Genomic DNA, 18276 nt, shown 5'->3' with positions numbered 1-18276 from the left:
AGGCTTGTATTGCTATAAACTTCCCTCTTAGAACTGCTTTTGCTGCATCCCATAGGTTTTGGATCGTCATGTTTTCATTGTCATTTGTCTCTAGGTAGTTTTTGATTTCCTCTTAGATTTCTTCAGTGATCTCTTGGTTATTTAGTAACGTATTGTTTAGCCTCCATGTGTTTGTGTTTCTTACTTTTTTTGCCCTGTAATTGATTTCTAATCTCATAGCGTTGTGGTCAGAAAAGATGCTTGATATGATTTCAATTTTCTTAAATTTACTGAGGCTTGATTTGTGACCCAAGATGTGATCTATCCTGGAGAATGATCCGTGCGCACTTGAGAAGAAAGTGTAATCTGCTGTTTTTGGATGGAATGTCCTATAAATATCAATTAAATCTATCTGGTCTATTGTGTCATTTAAAGCTTGTGTTTCCTTATTAATTTTCTGTCTGGATGATCTGTCCATTGGTGTAAGTGAGGTGTTAAAGTCCACCATTATTATTGTGTTACTGTCAATTTCCTCTTTTTTTTAAAAAAATAATTAATTAATTAATTAATTAATTTATTTTTGGCTGTGTTGGGTCTTCGTTTCTGTGCGAGGGCTTCCTCTAGTTGCGGCGAGCGGGGGCCACTCTTCATCGCGGTGCGTGGGCCTCTCACTGTCACGGCCTCTCTTGTTGCGGAACACAGGCTCCAGACGTGCAGGCTCAGTAGTTGTGGCTCACGGGCCTAGTTGCTCTGCGGCATGTGGGATCTTCCCAGACCAGGGCTCGAACCCATGTCCCCTTCATTGGCAGGCAGATTCTCAACCACTGCACCACCAGGGAAGCCCCAATTTCCTCTTTTATAGCTGTTAGCAGTTGCCTTATGTATTGAGGTGCTCCTTTGTTGGGTGCATATATATTTATAATTGTTTTATCTTCTTCTTGGATTGATGCCTTGATCATTATGTAGTGTCCGTCTTGTCTCTTGTAACATTCTTAATTTTAAAGTCTATTTTATCTGATATGAGTATTGCTACTTCAGCTTTCTTTTGATTTCCATTTGCATGGAATATCTTTTTCCATCCCCTCACTTTCAGTCTGTATGTGTCCCTAGGTCTGAAGTGGGTCTCTTGTAGATAGCATATATATGGGTCTTGTTTTTGTATCCATTCAGCGAGCCTGTGTCTTTTTGTTGGAGCGTTTAATCCATTCACGTTTAAAGTAATTATCAATATGTATGTTCCTATTACCATTTTCTTAATTGTTATGGGTTTGTTTTTGTAGGTCCTTTTCTTCTCTTGTGTTTCCCACTTAGAGAAGTTCCTTTAGCATTTGTTGTAGAGCTGGTTTGGTGGTGCTGAATTCTCTTAGCTTTTGCTTGTCTGTAAAGCTTTTGATTTCTCCACCAAATCTGAATGAGATCCTTGCCGGGTAGAGTAATCTTGGTTGTAGGTTCTTCCCTTTCATCACTTTCAGTATATCATGCCACTTCCTTCTGGCTTGTAGAGTTTCTGCTGAGAAATCAGCTGTTAACCTTATGGGAGTTCCCTTGTATGTTATTTGTCATTTTTCCCTTGTTGCTTTCAATAATTTTTCTTTGTCTTTAATTTTTGTCAATTTGATTACTATGTGTCTCAGCGTGTTTCTCCTTGGGTTTATCCTGCCTGGGACTCTCTGCACTTCCTGGACTTGGGTGGCTATTTTCTTTCCCATTTTAGGGAAGTTTTTGACTATCATCTCTTCAAATATTTTCTCGGGTCCTTTCTCTCTCTCTTCTCCTTCTGGGACCCCTATAATGCAAATGTTGTTGCATTTAATGTTGTCCCAGAGGTCTCTTAGGCTGTCTTCATTTCCTTGCATTCTTTTTTCCTTATTCTGTTCCGCAGCAGTGAATTCCACCATTCTGTCTTCCAGGTCACTTATCCGTTCTTCTGCCTCAGTTATTCTGCTATTGATTCCTTCTAGTGTATTTTTCATTTCAGTTATTGTATTGTTCATCTCTGTTTGTGTGTTCTTTAATTCTTCTAGGTGTTTGTTCTTTAATTCTTCTAGGTCTTTGTTAAACATTTCTTGCATCTTCTCGATCTTTGCCTCCATTCTTTTTCCGAGGTCCTGGATCATCTTCATTATCATTATTCTGAATTCTTTTTCTGGAAGGTTGCCTATCTCCACTTCATTTAGTTGTTTTTCTGGGGTTTTACCTTGTTCCTTCATCTGGTATAATGTCCTCTGCCTTTTCATTTTGTCTATCTTTCTGTGAATGTGGTTTTCCTTCCACAGGCTGCAGAATCGTAGTTTGTCTTGCTTCTGCTGTCTGCCCTCTGGTGGATAAGGCTATAAGCTTATAGGATAGATGATTGCTACAGGGGCTCTTTCTTGATCTGTGTCTCAACAAGTGGCACATATCTGTCTTTTTGATTATAGCCATCCTAGCGGCTATGAAGTGAAATCATTTTATTATAAAACATATTTAAACATATAAGGAGAGAAAACAGTATTATGAACGCTCATGTACCCACCATCCAGTTTTAACAATTATCAACATCTTTTTAATCTTATTAGTGACTTTTAACAGTTTTATTGAGGTATAGTTGACATACAGTAAACTGTATGTATTCCAGGTATACAGTTTGATAGGTCTTGAAGGGTGTATATACCCATGAAATGATCACCACAATTAAGATAGTAAACATATCCATACCCACAAAAGTGCCATTTATAATTGCTCCCTCCTACTTTTTCCTGCCTCATCCCCAAGCAACCACTGTGTTACTACAGCTTAGTTTGCATTTTCAAGAGTTTTATATATATGGAGTCATATGTACTCTTTTGTCAGGCTTCTTTCATTCAGCATGATTATTTTGAGATTCATCTATTTCAAGTGTATCAATAGTCTATTCCTTTTTATCATTGATTCCATTCTATAGATATACCACTATTTGATTTATGCATTCACCTGTTGATAAATATTTGGGTTTTTTTTTTTTTTCCTTTCCAGGGCTATTACAAATAACACTGCTATGAACATTCATGTAAAAGTCTTTATGTGGACATATACTTCCTTTTCTTTTGGATAAATATCTAGGAGTAGAATAACTGGATCATATGTTAGGTGTATGTTTAACTTCCTCAGACACTACCAGACTGTTTTCCAAGTAGTTGTGTCATTTTACATCCCTAACAGCAATGTATGAGAATTCCAATTGTTCCACATCCTCACCAGTCTCTTTAATTTCTGTCATACTAGTGAGGGTGAGGTAGTACCTTTTTGTGGTTTTAATTGACATTTACTTGATGACGAATGACATTGAGCATCTTTCATTTGTTTATTGTCCATTTGTATATATTCTTTTCTGAAGTGTCTGTTCAAATCTTTTTATCCATATTTAATCAATTATTTGTTACATTATTTTGCTCTAGTCAGAATTTTTATACTGTTTGATTTGAATAAGAGCTAAATTTTCTGACTCACCAAATTAGGCTTCATTTAGACTTTCTTTTTAATCTCAAATTGCCAATAAAGCTAGCTGATCATTAGTGACTCTAGATTGCTCTCAGACTTGTTCTGTTAATGGAAAGAAATGTTTGTTTCTACGTGGGTTACGCTGCCTCCTAATTTTTGGAAATAAAGTATAACACAAAAATATCTAGCGCATTATCATCTCATAGTGAGTAACTTTTCTGTTAGATTTGTAACGCAGGATTTGAGGTGGGGGGAGAGAAAGAGAAATAGTAGTTGTACTACCCCCACCCCCCAAAAGAAATTTAAACAAGCAAAGACTAGCATTATCTGCTTTACATTTCTTTTGAAACTTTTCTCTACATAAATCCTAGCCCCTCTCAGCTGTCACCTCCATTTCCTTCCTTAACCCTCCCCCTAGTGCGTTAATAGAGAACAAACCAGAAGGTATTCTAGAATGCTTTTTTCACCAATCAGAAGTAACGGAATGAAATCCAAGGCCCTGTTCAGAAGATACGCAACTCTTTTCCCTCGTCTTTCCTCATGCCCTATACCTACGATTAGTTTTGTCTCATAGCTGAATTTCTAATTTCCAGCATTCCCAAACCATTTTACAAACATCCTTTTATTATTAAGTCTTACAATACTCTAGTCAGGTGAGTATATGTGTTCATTTTATTTTGTTTGAGTGAACAGAAGATTTTAAAGGTCAAATTACTTCTCTATGGTTTATTACTTTTCTTAGACATCAGTATACAAAAAATTGACTAACCTGAACTTTAGAAATTGTTTGAACATTCAGATCAGGCCAGTCACCATGGATGTGTAAGTCGTTAATCCCTACATTCATGTAGGGATACATGAATGTATCCCTACATTCCTTACGTTTTTAGCCCTACAGAAGAATTCTATATGTCAGCTCCTTTCTACTCTCTTCATCCCACTTCTGAGAAAGATAAAATTATTTGTGAGTGGCCTAGGCAATATTTGACCTTTCTGATGCTCCTTTTTGGCATTTAATGTCATGATGTTTAACTTTCATGCCAAAGTAGGTTTTAATTTGTTTGTGCTTCTTTACTTTGTTTTTTGAGACTCTTTTCAAGAGTAAAGGAAATATTCAGCATAAAATAATATAGTAAGAAGAATTTTCTCCCATCTTCTCTACAGAGAATCCCTTGTCAACCTAATGAAGCATTCAAAGAAGACATCTGACTCTTTTCGAGATGAACTTGAAGATTATATCAAACTGCAGAAAACCAGAGGCTTAGAGCCAAAGACTTGTTTCAGAAAGAAGAGAGAGGATTATTTGGAAACCTGTGGATACAAAGAAGAGGTTAATTTTAGACCCAGGTGTAGAATGTTTGATCAAAGACTCCCTTATGAACCCATCCAGACCTACAGAAGACCATGCAATATTTCACAAGCAGTGGAGAAGCGGTTACCTCAGTGGCTACCAGCTCATGACAGCAGGCTGAGACTAGACTCCCTGAGCTACTGTCAATTCACCAGGGACTGTTTCTCAGGAAAACCAGTAGCCCTGAACTTTAGTCAACAAGAGTATAGCTGTAGCTCATACAGTGTAGAATCTGGAGTTTACAGGCACCTCTCCTTAGAAAACAGTACCAGTGCCCATCAAGCTAGTTATAAACAGATACATCAGAAGAGAAAAAGACACCCAGAGGAAGGCCGGGAAAAACCAGAAGAGGAGCGGCCCAAGCATAAGAGGAAGAAAGCTTATGAGGAAATAGATTTAGACAAACACAAGAGCATCCAAAGAAACAAAACAGAGGTGGAAACAGTCAGAGTCAGTACAGAAAAGCTTAAGAGCCGAAAGGGCAAGAAAAGCCGAGATGTAGCCTCTAAGAAAGAGGAACGTAAGCGTAGAAAAGAGAAAAAGGAACAAGGGAAAGAAAGGACAGAAAAGGAGATGCTTTGGGACCAGTCTATCCTTGGATTTTGAAGCTCTTGCATTGGTTCTCCTGAGGTTAAACTGAAAAAATAGTTGAGGAGCTTGGTTTTACGATGTCCAAGTTCATATCGCTTTTTTCATGTGAACAGGTACAAAGGCTAAGTGCACAGAAAACATTTAGTGTACTTGCTCTCCAACATGGAAATTACTTTTCCTCTCTTCTAAAATCATTACTACATGTTTCTTATACATAACGTAATTTCCCTTAATGAGGGTGGCTCTGCTTTTATTCATCAAATTGCTATGATGGTGGAAATATTTTTCCCTTGGGAGGTCATTTATTTTAAATTGGAGGATTAATAGGCCTTACAGAGTCTATTTCTTTTTTTTTTTTTAATTTAATTTAATTTAGTTTTATTTATTTATTTATGGCTGTGTTGGGTCTTCATTTCTGTGCGAGGGCTTTCTCTAATTGCGGCAAGTGGGGGCCACTCTTCATCGCGGTGCGCGGGCCTCTTACTATCGCGGCCTCTCTTGTTGCGGAGCACAAGCTCCAGACGCGCAGGCTCAGTAATTGTGGCTCACGGGCCTAGTTGCTCCGCGGCATGTGGGATCTTCCCAGACCAGGGCTCGAACCCGTGTCCCCTGCATTGGCAGGCAGATTCTCAACCACTGCGCCACCAGGGAAGCCCCAGAGTCTATTTCTTGATTGGGTTTTAGTTTGGGGTGGGTGTTTTTATATTAGTTTTCTCTGTGAAGCAGTTTAGATTGATTTTTTTTTTCCTTCGTTAGATCTAACTTGCAGTATATTTTCTAGATTGGAAAGTGGAAAATGACATACATTATAATAAGCTTAAGTTACATACAGTTTTAAACATTTCAAGAAGTCTTGATACAAAACCAGTTTATATTCTGGAAATGTTTATAGTATAATAGAGTTCTAATTTCTACAATTTGTCTTGTTTTCTGATTTCTACATTTTTGAACACACAGTGATGTGTTCCTATTCAATGAAGATTTTCTTCTGGAAGAGCAATAACTGAACATATATCAACCCACTTTTTAGGGCAGAAATCTGAACGACCACAATTTTTCCAAATAGTTGAAATTGGGAAATTTATAAGAAAATGCCATTAGAGGGACTTCCTTGGCAGACCCGTGGTTAAGAATCCGAGCTTCCACAGCAGGGGGCACAGGTTCCATCTCTGGTCAGGGAACTAAGATCCCCCATGGTGCGTGATGTGGCAAAAAAAACAAAAACAAAAACAAAAACAAAAACATTGGAATATTCTTTCCTGACCAGTGGTTTCATTCTGATAATCCCCTTTTTTACGATAAGCATATCAAGTGTTTGAGCACTGCTATTTTGTTGTAGAAAGAGTGGTGACCTGGGAATCTGAATCCCAGGATTCTAGACTCAACTATGCCATCAAGTTGTTATGTGACTTTGGGGAATTCACTTTATTTTCCTCATTATCAAATATACCTAGAAGGACTGGCCTCTAAAATGCCTTGGATAATAACAAGATGCTGTGATATGAAAATTCTCTTTGCATTCTACAACGTTGTGCTTACATGTTTATTGTACTATTAACTTTAAAATTATTTTGCTTAAATTATTTTTAATTATATATATTCCCTTCCCCTACTCAACCCTCTGCATGTAACCAGTCTCCCCACCCTTGCTAAGCTGCTGCCTTACTCAACTCTGACCCCTCTCTGGGTCCCCACCTTGCCTAGCCTCCTACCTCAGTGGGTCCCAAATAGCAAAGAAGAAAGGAAGGAGGGCTTCCCCGGTGGCGCAGTGGTTAAGAGTCCACCTGCCAATGCAGGGGACACAGGTTCAAGCCCTGGTCCAGGGAAGATCCCACATGCCACGGAGCAACTAAGCCCGTGCGCCGCAACTACTGAGCCTGTGCTCTAGCACCCGTGAGCCACAACTACTGAGCCCGTGTGCCACAGCTACTGAAGCCTGCGCGCCTAGAGCCCATGCTCTGCAACATGAGAAGCCACCACAATAAGAAGCCCACGCACCGCAACGAAGAGTAGCCCCTGCTCACTGCAACTAGAGAAAGCCTGTGCGCAGCAACAAAGACCCAACGCAGCCAATAAATAAATAAATAAATATAAATAAATAAAATACATAAAAAAAAGGAAGGAAGGGGAGGAGGGAAAGAGGGTAGGTGACCCATTTTATTTTAAACTAATGACCACAAACCTCCAACCCATCAGGTTTCCCTAGTAAATTTCCCACCCTCAGAGATGTCTTATCATCTCCCCTCTCTCCTCAAACCTTCCCCTCCCTGGTACCTGCCGTACAGGGCCCCCTTTCCCTCAGCTGATGACCTCACCTCACACTCCAGTGAGAAAAACAGAAGCCTTCAGAGGGGGACTTATTCATTGTCCTACCACTGGATCTATAAGCTTCCCTCAAGTATTCTGTTCTCTGTCTTCTCTACAATAATAGTGTCCCTGCTCTTAATAAAGACAAATCCCTCCCCTCATGCACTGAATCCTACACCCTTTTACCTTTTCAAGGACTTCATCTCTCTCCTGCACCTTGAATCTCTCCTCTACTGGATTATTCCTTTATATGCAAACAAGCTTCTGTTTCCCCTCTTCAAAAAACAAAGCAAACAAACAAAAAAACAAAACTCCCTTGACACCCTACATCCTCTTTCAGCTGTCTCCTTTCTCTTTCACATCAAACTTGTCTACAACAACTGTCTATACTCACACCTCTCATTCTCCCCTCCACCTATTCTAGTTTCTGTTCCTACCATTCTTCTGAGGCTGCTCTGATCAAAGTCTCCAATGACTTCCATGTGGTCAAATCCAGCCTCTCAGCAGCTTCCATTTGGTTAATCAGTCCCTCTTCCTTGAAACATTCCTCTCTCAGCTTCCATAGCACCACATTCTCCTGATTTTCCCTACCTCCATAGCTGCTGCTCCTTATGGTCTCATTTACTGTTTCCTCTTCCACCCGCCTCTGAATGCCATCAGGTATATTGCATCAGGAGCCAATCCTAGACCACCACTCTTTCTAATCGCACATCCTAAGTGATCTCATCCAGGCTCATGGCTTTAAATTTACCTGTATGTTGATTTGTGGACTGAATGTGTCATCCCCCAGACTCATATGTTGACATCTAATCCCCAGTGTAATGGTATATGGAGCAGGTACCTCCCTACCTTTGGGAAGTAATTAGGTCATGAGGGTGGAGCCCTCACGAATGGGCTTAGTGCCCTTATAAGAAGAGGTCAGAGAGCTAGCTGAGCCACCCAGTCTATGGTAATATGTTACAGCAGCCCAAACTGACTTAGACAGTTGATGGCCTCTAAATTTCTCTTTCTAGACTAGATTTTCCCCCCGAGTTCTAGACTCATAACCAACTGCATTTGTTGTTATTTCCACCTAGAACACCAAAAGGGCACTTACATCCCTCGTCACCAGTCATTCTTCCCTCAGTCTTCCTCATCTCTGCAAATAACAACACCATCTTGATTGTTCCAGCCAAAAATCACTAAAATCACACTTGACTCTCTCCTACATCAGAGCCATCAGTGATTCCTCCTGGTTATATCACCAAATTCTCTCTCCAATTGTCCAATTCTCCCCATCTTCATTGGCACCACCCTGACCCAAACCATCATTTATCTCTGGTATTATTTTGGTTTTATTTGTACCAAACAGGACTAATAGGTCTGAGAAAAGCTGAAGACTGGGAGAAGTCATCAGAGGCTCTGAGTTGGTGAGCGCAAAGCCAGCAACAGGAGTACTGAGAGACCAAATAGTATCATGGTCATCTAGCACTGAGGATTTCAGAAATATCCAGCAAATATTTCCTTCCAGAAAGACAAAGCCTTACCTGAAAAGAAAACTGCTAGGCTAAGAAACCTAATAGATCAGGGAAGTAACACCAGGGCTAAGGGAAAGGGAAGGTACCAATAGTAGGGAGCAGGGGAAGGTCCCAGGTGAAGAACCCAGAAAATTCTGCAACAGCAAAATACATCTGAGGTGAGAATACCACCTTGCCAAGCAAGACCCGTAGGCCTGTAGGAAATAGAGCAGAAACACTTTTCTGAACCGAGCTTAGCTCTGAAAGGCAGAGAAGTATTCATATTTTGAGCCCTTCACTGTAACAAGAGGGAGCCCTCAAGCCATGATGCTGGGAAAGGTACCCTAGGCCATTCCCTCTCCACAAAAATGTGTTCACAGTAGTTCAGGTCACCACATTTCATTTAAACTTTGGAAAGGAGGAGGAGAATATGATCTAGCCACACAAAGTGTTACAAAAGAAAATTGGACTAAAATACTTTGACAAGACACCAGAAAAATGCAGACACAAAGCAGATGAAAACTCTAATCTGACTCTTCAAACAAGGCTGCAAGAGATCAAAAAAGCAATTAAAGCTTTAAGAAAAGAGCATAAAGTGGAAAAAGAACTCTGAAATAAAATGGCCAGACAACTATGCAACTGAAAAAGACAACAATTAATTCCAAGAAAAATAAAATATAATGCAGTAAAGAAAAAGTAATTGTATTTTTTAGTCAAAAATATTCATTGAGCATTAAATTTGAGCCAGACATGGTTACTAAACAACGACCTTGACAGACACAGGAAAAAATTAGTAAAAGAAAAAAAATCATTTCAGAAATAAAAGGAATACAAGAGAGTATAGACACCATAGAAAGAACAGGGAAATAAACGGTAAGAAAGAGTAATGAAGATAATCCAACAAAAGTAAATTTACACCTTGCAAGAAGGTGGTAAAGATAAAAGATGAGCAAAGGAGATCCAAATATACTGGGAGTCTCTAAAGAAGAAGAATCAATGAAGCAGCACAAACATTTAAAACTCTATAATTTGTGTTTATTAATGACAACAATATGTATACATATTTGCAAAACAGTTGCATGTGCGCAGGCAATAGGCTGCTGACTTTGGGCGATGCATGGGGTGTTCGGAATTCTCAGACTCCAAGACAGTTGAACTTTTAACTCTGACAACTTTGGCTTTGAATTTCAGTTGTGCACTTACAAGCTGTGCGTGGTAGATTCTTTGTCGGGGAAAATGTCAGTGATAATTTCCCCTCCCTGTAGCCACCCCTTGTTTCCCATCCAATAAGGCTGGGCTTGGCCATGTGACCTGCTTTGGCCAATGGGAGAACAGCAAATGAGATGCGAGCTGGATTTAGAAAAGTGCCTGTGTTTGCCCTCATGCCGCTTTTGGAACCCAGCCACCTCGTACAAGCCCTACTGAATAATGAGAGACTCGTGGCTATGTCTGCACCACCCAGCTGCCATTGAACTCTCCTCCTCCTCACCAGATACAAGGCACCTTGGCCACCCAGCCCGCACTGAGCCAGCCCAGCCAACTCACAAAATTGTGAGAAATAAATGTTTGCTGTTTTAAATCATAAATTTTGTGGTGGTTTACAATGCAGCAAAATCTATATACTGCATGACTTTAGGTGAGTTTCTTAGTCTGAGTCTCAGTTTTTTCACCTGTGATGTGGAGATAAAACAATTACCCTTGGAGGGCTCTTTTGAGGATTAAATGAGGAAATATATGTGAAGTTCCTGGCACAGCATAAATACTCAATAATAAAAAGAACCAACCTCTGCAGGCTGGAATGGTGGCCGTCCTCAGGCTGGGGTACACAGTTTTAGTGCTTTGTAAGCAGTCCTCAAATCTAGAATGCCAGAGGGAGCCTGTGAAAGCACTGGAAGGATGGGGCAGCAGAGGCCAAGCTACCAGGTGCATGCCCCAGGCCACAGCACTAGCCATTGGGGGTGGGGGGGAGTGCACTCTAGGCTATTCCCTGCCACTATCACCGCCCGCCACCCCCTCCCGGCGCCCCCCCCCCCCCAGCGATGGATGCAGGGGCACTCAGTGACTTAGCTGGCTCCTCCGGGAACGTAAAGTATGGACCTCTGCGGACAAGAAACAAGCCAAAGGGCTTCCCTGGTGGCGCAGTGGTTAAGAATCCGCCTGCCAATGCAGGGGACACGGGTTTGATCCCTGGTCCGGGAAGATCCCACATGCCGCGGAGCAACTAAGCCCCTGCGCCACAACTACTGAGCCTGCGCTCTACAGCTCACGAGCCACAACTAGAGAGCCCGCATGCCACAACTACTGAACCCGCGTGCCTAGAGCCCGTGCTCTGCAACAAGAGAAGCCTACGCACTGCAAGGTAGAGTAGCCCCTGCTCGCTCTGTTACTTACATTAAGTACCAGATGTGAGAAGACAGCCAATGTGGGGAGAGAGATGCTACCTCTGGGATTTTAGCAATTACAAAGGTCAGTAGAAGTCAGTAACATGTCTGCTATAAGACACTAAGTACTAAGGCTGGATGCCCCAGATCATTTCCATAAAGTCCAGAGTTCTACTGGTGCCCTAATAACTTCTCCTTCAGAATGGTATTTTCTGGACTAAAAAATATATTACCATAGTAAATATCAGAGGCTTACTAAATGTTTTTATACTAAAATTGTCATTCTAATAAGCAAAAAGCCAGTACTTTAGCCTTGCAAGCACTTAGGAAATTAAGATTTGAGATGGTATATGAAATGATATCCAGGTGAAGATTGAAAATATTACCCTAAATGTCTTACCTCCCTTTATTTTATTCATAGATACCACGTTGAATGAACAAAGACTGAACTTTTTACAGATACCTTTTGTAAAAGGCTTATAAGGAATAGTGCCATAATTTGAATTGCAGTGGGTTTCACGTTATGAGGTAGGTTGAAAATAAAGGGCTTCTAAATTGTTAGTATTTTTTATACTGAAGCTGATACTTTGACTTGAAAGCAAGCAAAACTCTAAAAGTGTTAGTTCAGACTAAATATATTAAAACTCATGAGTGCTATCTTCAAATTCAGAGGTGTAAATTTTGGATCACTTTCTCTAAAATAAACAATATTATTTATTTTTAAAGGGTAAAATACATACTCAAAAAGTTAGCTTTACTTTCAGATTTACAGGAAGCAAAATAAGAAATTGAAGATGCATTTTATGAGTTTTCAGATGATTGATCTATGTTGATGTAATTCTAAACTTTGAATTATTTGTTATAACAAGCTTGTGCTTGGTTTCAGGTGAATGGGAGTGGAGTATTGGACAAAAATAGATTTTTTAATCTCTGCATCATGGTTTTTAGCTCCTCAGTTGTTGCACAGTCTCACTATTTGGGGAAAGTTCATGCTAAAAAACTGAAGCAATTAATGGGTGAATGTGATCAAATTTCTCCACCAAGTTCTCAACCTGATAAGGGTAAGGTTCCATTCACCTCTTCATTGATCTCTGCACCATCTGTGATCTTTTGGGATTGGCTTCTTTCACTCTGCATGTCTTCAAGGTTCATCCACGTTGTACCATTTATTAGTATTTCATTCCTTTTTTTTTTTTTAAACATCTTTATTGAAGTATAATTGCTCTACAATGGTGTGTTAGTTTCTGCTTTATAACAAAGTGAATCAGTTATACATATACATATGTTCCCATATCTCTTCCCTCTTGCATCTCCCTCCCTCCCACCCTCCCCATCCCACCCCTCCAGGTGGTCACAAAGCACCGAGCAGATCTCCCTGTGCTATGCGGCTGCTTCCCACTAGCTATCTATTTTACATTTGCTAGTGTATATATGTCCATGACACTCTCTCACCCTGTCACATCTCACCCCTCCCCCTCCCCATATCCTCAAGTCCATTCTCTAGTAGGTCTGTGTCTTTATTCCCGTCTTGCCACTAGGTTCTTCATGGCCTTTTTTTTTTTTTCCTTAGATTCCATATATATGTGTTAGCATACTTTATTTGTTTTTCTCTTTCTGACTTACTTCACTCTGTATGACAGACTCTAACTCCATCCACCTCATTACAAATACCTCCATTTCATTTCTTTTTATGGCTGAGTAATATTCCATTGTATATATGTGCCACACCATTCCTTTTTATTGCTGAATAATATTCCATTGTGTGAATTGCCACATTTTATTTATCCATTCATCAGTTGATGATCACTGAGTCATTTCTGCATTCCGCTGTTAGGAATAGTGCTGCTGTGAACATTTTTGTACAAGTTTTTGTGTGGACATAGATTTTCAGTCCTCTTGCGTTGAAACCTAAGAGTGAAATTGCTGGGGTTATGTGGTAACTCTATGCTTGACACTTTGAGGAACTGCCAAACTGTTTTCCAAAGTAGCTGCACATTTTATATTCACACCAAGAATGAATGAAGTTTCCAGTTTTTCCTCCTTTTTGTCAACACTTACTATTATGTCTTTTTTTTTGTATTTTTTTATACAGCAGGTTCTTATGAGTTATCCATTTTATACATATTAGTGTATATATGTTAATCCCAATCTCCCAATTCCTCACACCACACCCCACCACCACTTTCCCCCCTTGGTGTCCATATGTTTGTTCTCTACATCTGCATCTGTATTTCTGCCCTGCAAACAGGTTCATATGTACCATTTTTCTAGGCTCCACATACATGCGTTAATATACGATATTTGTTTTTCTCTTTCTGACTTACTTCACTCTGTATGACAGTCTCTAGATCCATCCATGTCTCTGCAAATGACCCACTTTAGTTCCTTTTTATGGCTGAGTAATACTCCATTGTATATATGTACCACATCTTCTTTATCCATTCGTCTGTCGATGGGCATTTAGGTTGCTTCCGTGACCTGGCTATTGTAAATAGTGCTGCAATGAACATTGGGGTGCATGTGTCTTTTTGAATTATGATTTTCTCTGGGTATATGCCCAGTAGTGGGATTGCTGGATCATATGGTAAATCTATTTTTAGTTTTTTAAGGAACCTCCATACTGTTCTCCATAGTGGCTGTATCAATTTACATTCCCACCAACAGGGCAAGAGGGTTTCCTTTTCTCCACACCCTCTTCAGCATTTGTTGTTTGTAGATGTTCTTATGATGCCCATTCTAACTGGTGTGAGATGATACCTCATTGTAGTTTTGATTTGCATTTCTCTAATAATTAGTGATGTTGAGCAGCTTTTCATGTGCTTCTTGGCCACCTGTATGTCTTCTTTGGAGAAATATCTATTTAGGTCTTCTGCCCATGTTTTGATTGGGTTGTTTTTGTTTTTTTAATATTGAGCTGCATGAGTGCATGAGCTGTTTATATATTTTGGAGATTAATCCTTTGTCCGTTGATTCGTTGGCAAATATTTCCTCCCATTCTGAGGGTTGTCTTTTCGTCTTGTTTGTAGTTTCGTTTGCTTTGCAAAAGCTTTTAAGTTTCATTAGGTCCCATTTGTTTATTATTGTTTTCATTTCTATTACTCTAGGAGGTGGATCAAAAAAGATCCTGCTGTGATTTATGTCAAAGAGTGTTCTTCCTATGTTTTCCTCTTAGAGTTTTATACTGTCTGGTCTTACATTTAGGTCTCTAATCCATTTTGAGTTTATTTTTGTGTATGGTGTTAGGGAGTGTTCTAATCTCATTCTTTTACATGTAGCTAGCTATCCAGTTTTCGCAGCACCACTTACTGAAGAGACTCTCTTTTCTCCATTGTATATCCTTGCCTCCTTTGTCATAGATTAGTTGACAATAGGTGCGTGGGTTTATCTCTGGGCTTTCTATCCTGTTCCATGATCTATGTTTCTGTTTTTGTGCCAGTACCATATTGTCTTGATTACTGTAGCTTTGTAGTATAGTCTGAAGTCAGCGAGTTTGATTCCTCCAGCTCCGTTTTTTCCCCCTCAAGACTGCTTTGGCTGTTCAGGGTCTTTTGTGTCTCCATACAAATTTTAAGATTTTTTTGTTCTAGTTCTGTAAAAAGTGCCATTGGTAATTTGATAGGGATTGCATTGAATCTGTAGATTGCTTTGGGTAGTATAGTCATTTTCACAATATTGATTCTTCCAATTCAAGAACGTGGTATATCTCTCCATCTGTTGGTATCCCCTTTAGTTTATTTCATCAGTGTCTTATAGTTTTCTGCATACAGGTCTTTTGTCTCCCTAGGTAGGTTTATTCCTAGGTATTTTATTCTTTTTGTTGCAATGATAAATGGGAGTGTTTCCATATTTTATGTTTCAAATTTTTCATCATTAGTGTATAGGAATGCAAGAGATTTCTGTGCATAAATTTTGTATCCTGCAACTTTACCAAATTAATTGATTAGCTCTAGTAGTTTTCTGGTAGCATCTTTAGATTCTCTATGTATAGTATCATGTCATCTGCAAAGAGTGACCGTTTTACTTCTTCTTTTCCAGTTTGTATTCCTTTTACTTCTTTTTCTTCTCTGATTGCCATGGCTAGGACTTCCAAAACTATGTTGAATAATAGTGGTGAGAGTGGACATCCTTGTCTCGTTCCTGATCTTAGAGGAAATGGTTTCAGTTTTCACCATTGAGAACGATGTTTGCTGTGGGTTTGTCGTATATGGTCTTTATTATGTTGAGGTAGGTTCCCTCTATGCCCACTTTCTGGAGAGTTTTTATCATAAATTGGTGTTGAATTTTGTCAAAAGCTTTTTCTGCATCTATTGAGATGATCATATGGTTTTTATTCTTCAATTTGTTAATATGGTGTATCACATTGATTGATTTGCGTATATTGAAGAATCCGTGCATCTCTGGGATAAATCCCACTTGATCATGGTGTATGATCCTTTTAATGTGTTCTTGGATTCTGTTTGCTAGTATTATGTTGAGGACTTTTGCATCTATAGTCATCAGTGATATTGGTCTGTAATTTTCTTTTTTTGTAGTATCTTTGTCTGGTTTTGCTATCAGGGTGATGGTGGCCTCATAGAATGCGTTTGGGAGTGTTCCTTCCTCTGCCTCTGCAATTTTTTGGAAGAGTTTGAGAAGGATGGGTGTTAGCTCTTCTCTAAATGTTTGATAGAATTCACCTGTGAAGCCATCTGGTCCTGGACTTTTGTTTGTTGGAAGATTTTAAATCACAGTTTCAATTTCATTACTTGTGATTTGTCTGTCCATAATTTCTGTTTCTTCCTGATTCAGTCTTGGAAGGTTATACCTTTCTAAGAATTTGTCCATTTCTTCCAGGTTGTCCATTTTATTGGCATAGAGTTTCTTGTAGTAGTCTTTTAGGATGCTTTGTATTTCTCCGGTGTCTGTTGTAACTTCTTTTTCATTTCTAATTTTATTGATTTGAGTCCTCTCCCTCTTTTTCTTGATGATTTCGGCTAATGGCTTATCAATTTTGTTTATCTTCTGAAAGAACCAGCTTTTCGTTTTATTGATCTTTGCTATTGTTTTCTTTGTTTCTATTTCATTCATTTCTGCTCTGATCTTTATGATTTCTTTCCTTCTACTAACTTCGGGTTTTGTTTGTTCTTCTTTCTCTAGCTCCTTTAGGTGTAAGTTTAGATTGTTTATTTGGGATTTTTATTGTTTCTTGAGGTAGGCTTGTATTGCTATAAAATTCCCTCTTAGAACTGCTTTTGCTGCATTTCATAGATTTTGGATCATCATGTTTTCATTGTCATTTGTCTCTAGGTAGTTTTTGATTTCCTCTTTGATTTCTTCAGTGATCTCTTGGTTATTTAGTAACATATTGTTTAGCCTCCATGTGTTTGTGTTCTTTACGTTTTCTCCCCCTGTAATTGATTTCTAATCTCATAACGTTGTGGTCACAAAAGATGTTTGGTATGATTTCAATTTTCTTAAATTTACTGAGGCTTGATTTGTGACCCAAGATGTGATCTATCCTGGAGAATGATCTGTACGCACTTGAGAAGAAAGTGTAATCTGCTGTTTTTGGATGGAATATCCTATAAAATATCAATTAAATCTACCTGGTCTATTGTGTCATTTAAAGCTTCTGTTTCCTTATTTATTTTCATTTTGGATGATCTGTTCGTTGGTGTAAGTGGGGTGTTAAAGTCCCCCACTATTACAGTGTTACTGTCAATTTCCTCTTTTATAGCTGTTAGCAGTTGCCTTTTGTATTGAGGTGCTCCTATGTTGGGTGCATATATATTTATAATTGTTATATCTTCTTCTTGGATTGATCCCTTGATCATTATGTAGTGTCTTTCCTTGTCTCTTGTAACATTCTTTATTTTAAAGTCTATTTTATCTGATATGAGTATTGCTACTTCAGCTTTCTTTTGATTTCCATTTGCATGGAATATCTTTTTCCATCCCCTCACTTTCAATCTGTATGTGTCCCTAGGTCTGAAGTGGGTCTCTTGTAGATAGCATATATATGGGTCTTGTTTTTGTATCCATTCAGCAAGCCTGTGTCTTTTGGTTGGAGCATTTAATCCATTCACGTTTAAGGTAATTATCGATATGAATGTTCCTATTACCATTTTCTTAATTGTTATGGGTTTGTTTTTGTAGGTCCTTTTCTTCTCTTGTGTTTCCCACTTAGAGAAGTTCCTTTAGCATTTGTTGTAGAGCTGGTTTGGTGGTGCTGAATTCTCTTAGCTTTTGCTTGTCTGTAAAGCTTTTGATTTCTCCATCAAATCTGAATGAGATCCTTGTTGGGTAGAGTAATCTTGATTGTAGCTTCTTCCCTTTCATCCCTTTCAGTATATCATGCCACTCCCTTCTGGCTTGTAGAGTTTCTGCTGAGAAATCAGCTGTTAACCTTATGGGAGTTCCCTTGTATGTTATTTGTCGTTTTTCCCTTGCTGCTTTCAATAGTTTTTCTTTGTCTTTAATTTTTGCCAATTTGATTACTGTGTTTCTCAGCGTGTTTCTCCTTGGGTTTATCCTGCCTGGGACTCGCTGCACTTCCTGGACTTGGGTGGCTATTTCCTTTCCTATGTTAGGGAAATTTTCATCTATAATCTCTTCAAATATTTTCTCGGGTCCTTTCTCTCTCTCTTCTCCTTCTGGGACCCCTATAATGCAAATGTTGTTGTGTTAAATGTTGTCCCAGAGGTCTCTTAGGCTGTCTTCATTTCTTTTCATT

General features: G+C 39.1%; 1 pseudogene across 1 annotated transcript; it reads left to right on the top strand.

Annotated features, from left to right (window-relative positions):
- Positions 1 to 1909: 1909 nt before the first annotated feature.
- LOC309643805 (lysine-rich coiled-coil protein 1 pseudogene) lies at positions 1910 to 5500 on the top strand (annotated as a pseudogene). The gene has a single exon. The product of its transcript is annotated as a lysine-rich coiled-coil protein 1 pseudogene (transcript).
- Positions 5501 to 18276: the final 12776 nt, after the last annotated feature.

Source organism: Balaenoptera physalus, assembly GCF_965194825.1.
Source record: "Balaenoptera physalus genome assembly, chromosome: 15".
In the NCBI taxonomy this organism is placed as follows: Eukaryota; Metazoa; Chordata; class Mammalia; order Artiodactyla; family Balaenopteridae; genus Balaenoptera; species Balaenoptera physalus.
The sequence above is the reverse complement of the archived record's forward strand: the minus strand, read 5'-3'. Positions and strand labels throughout refer to the sequence as shown.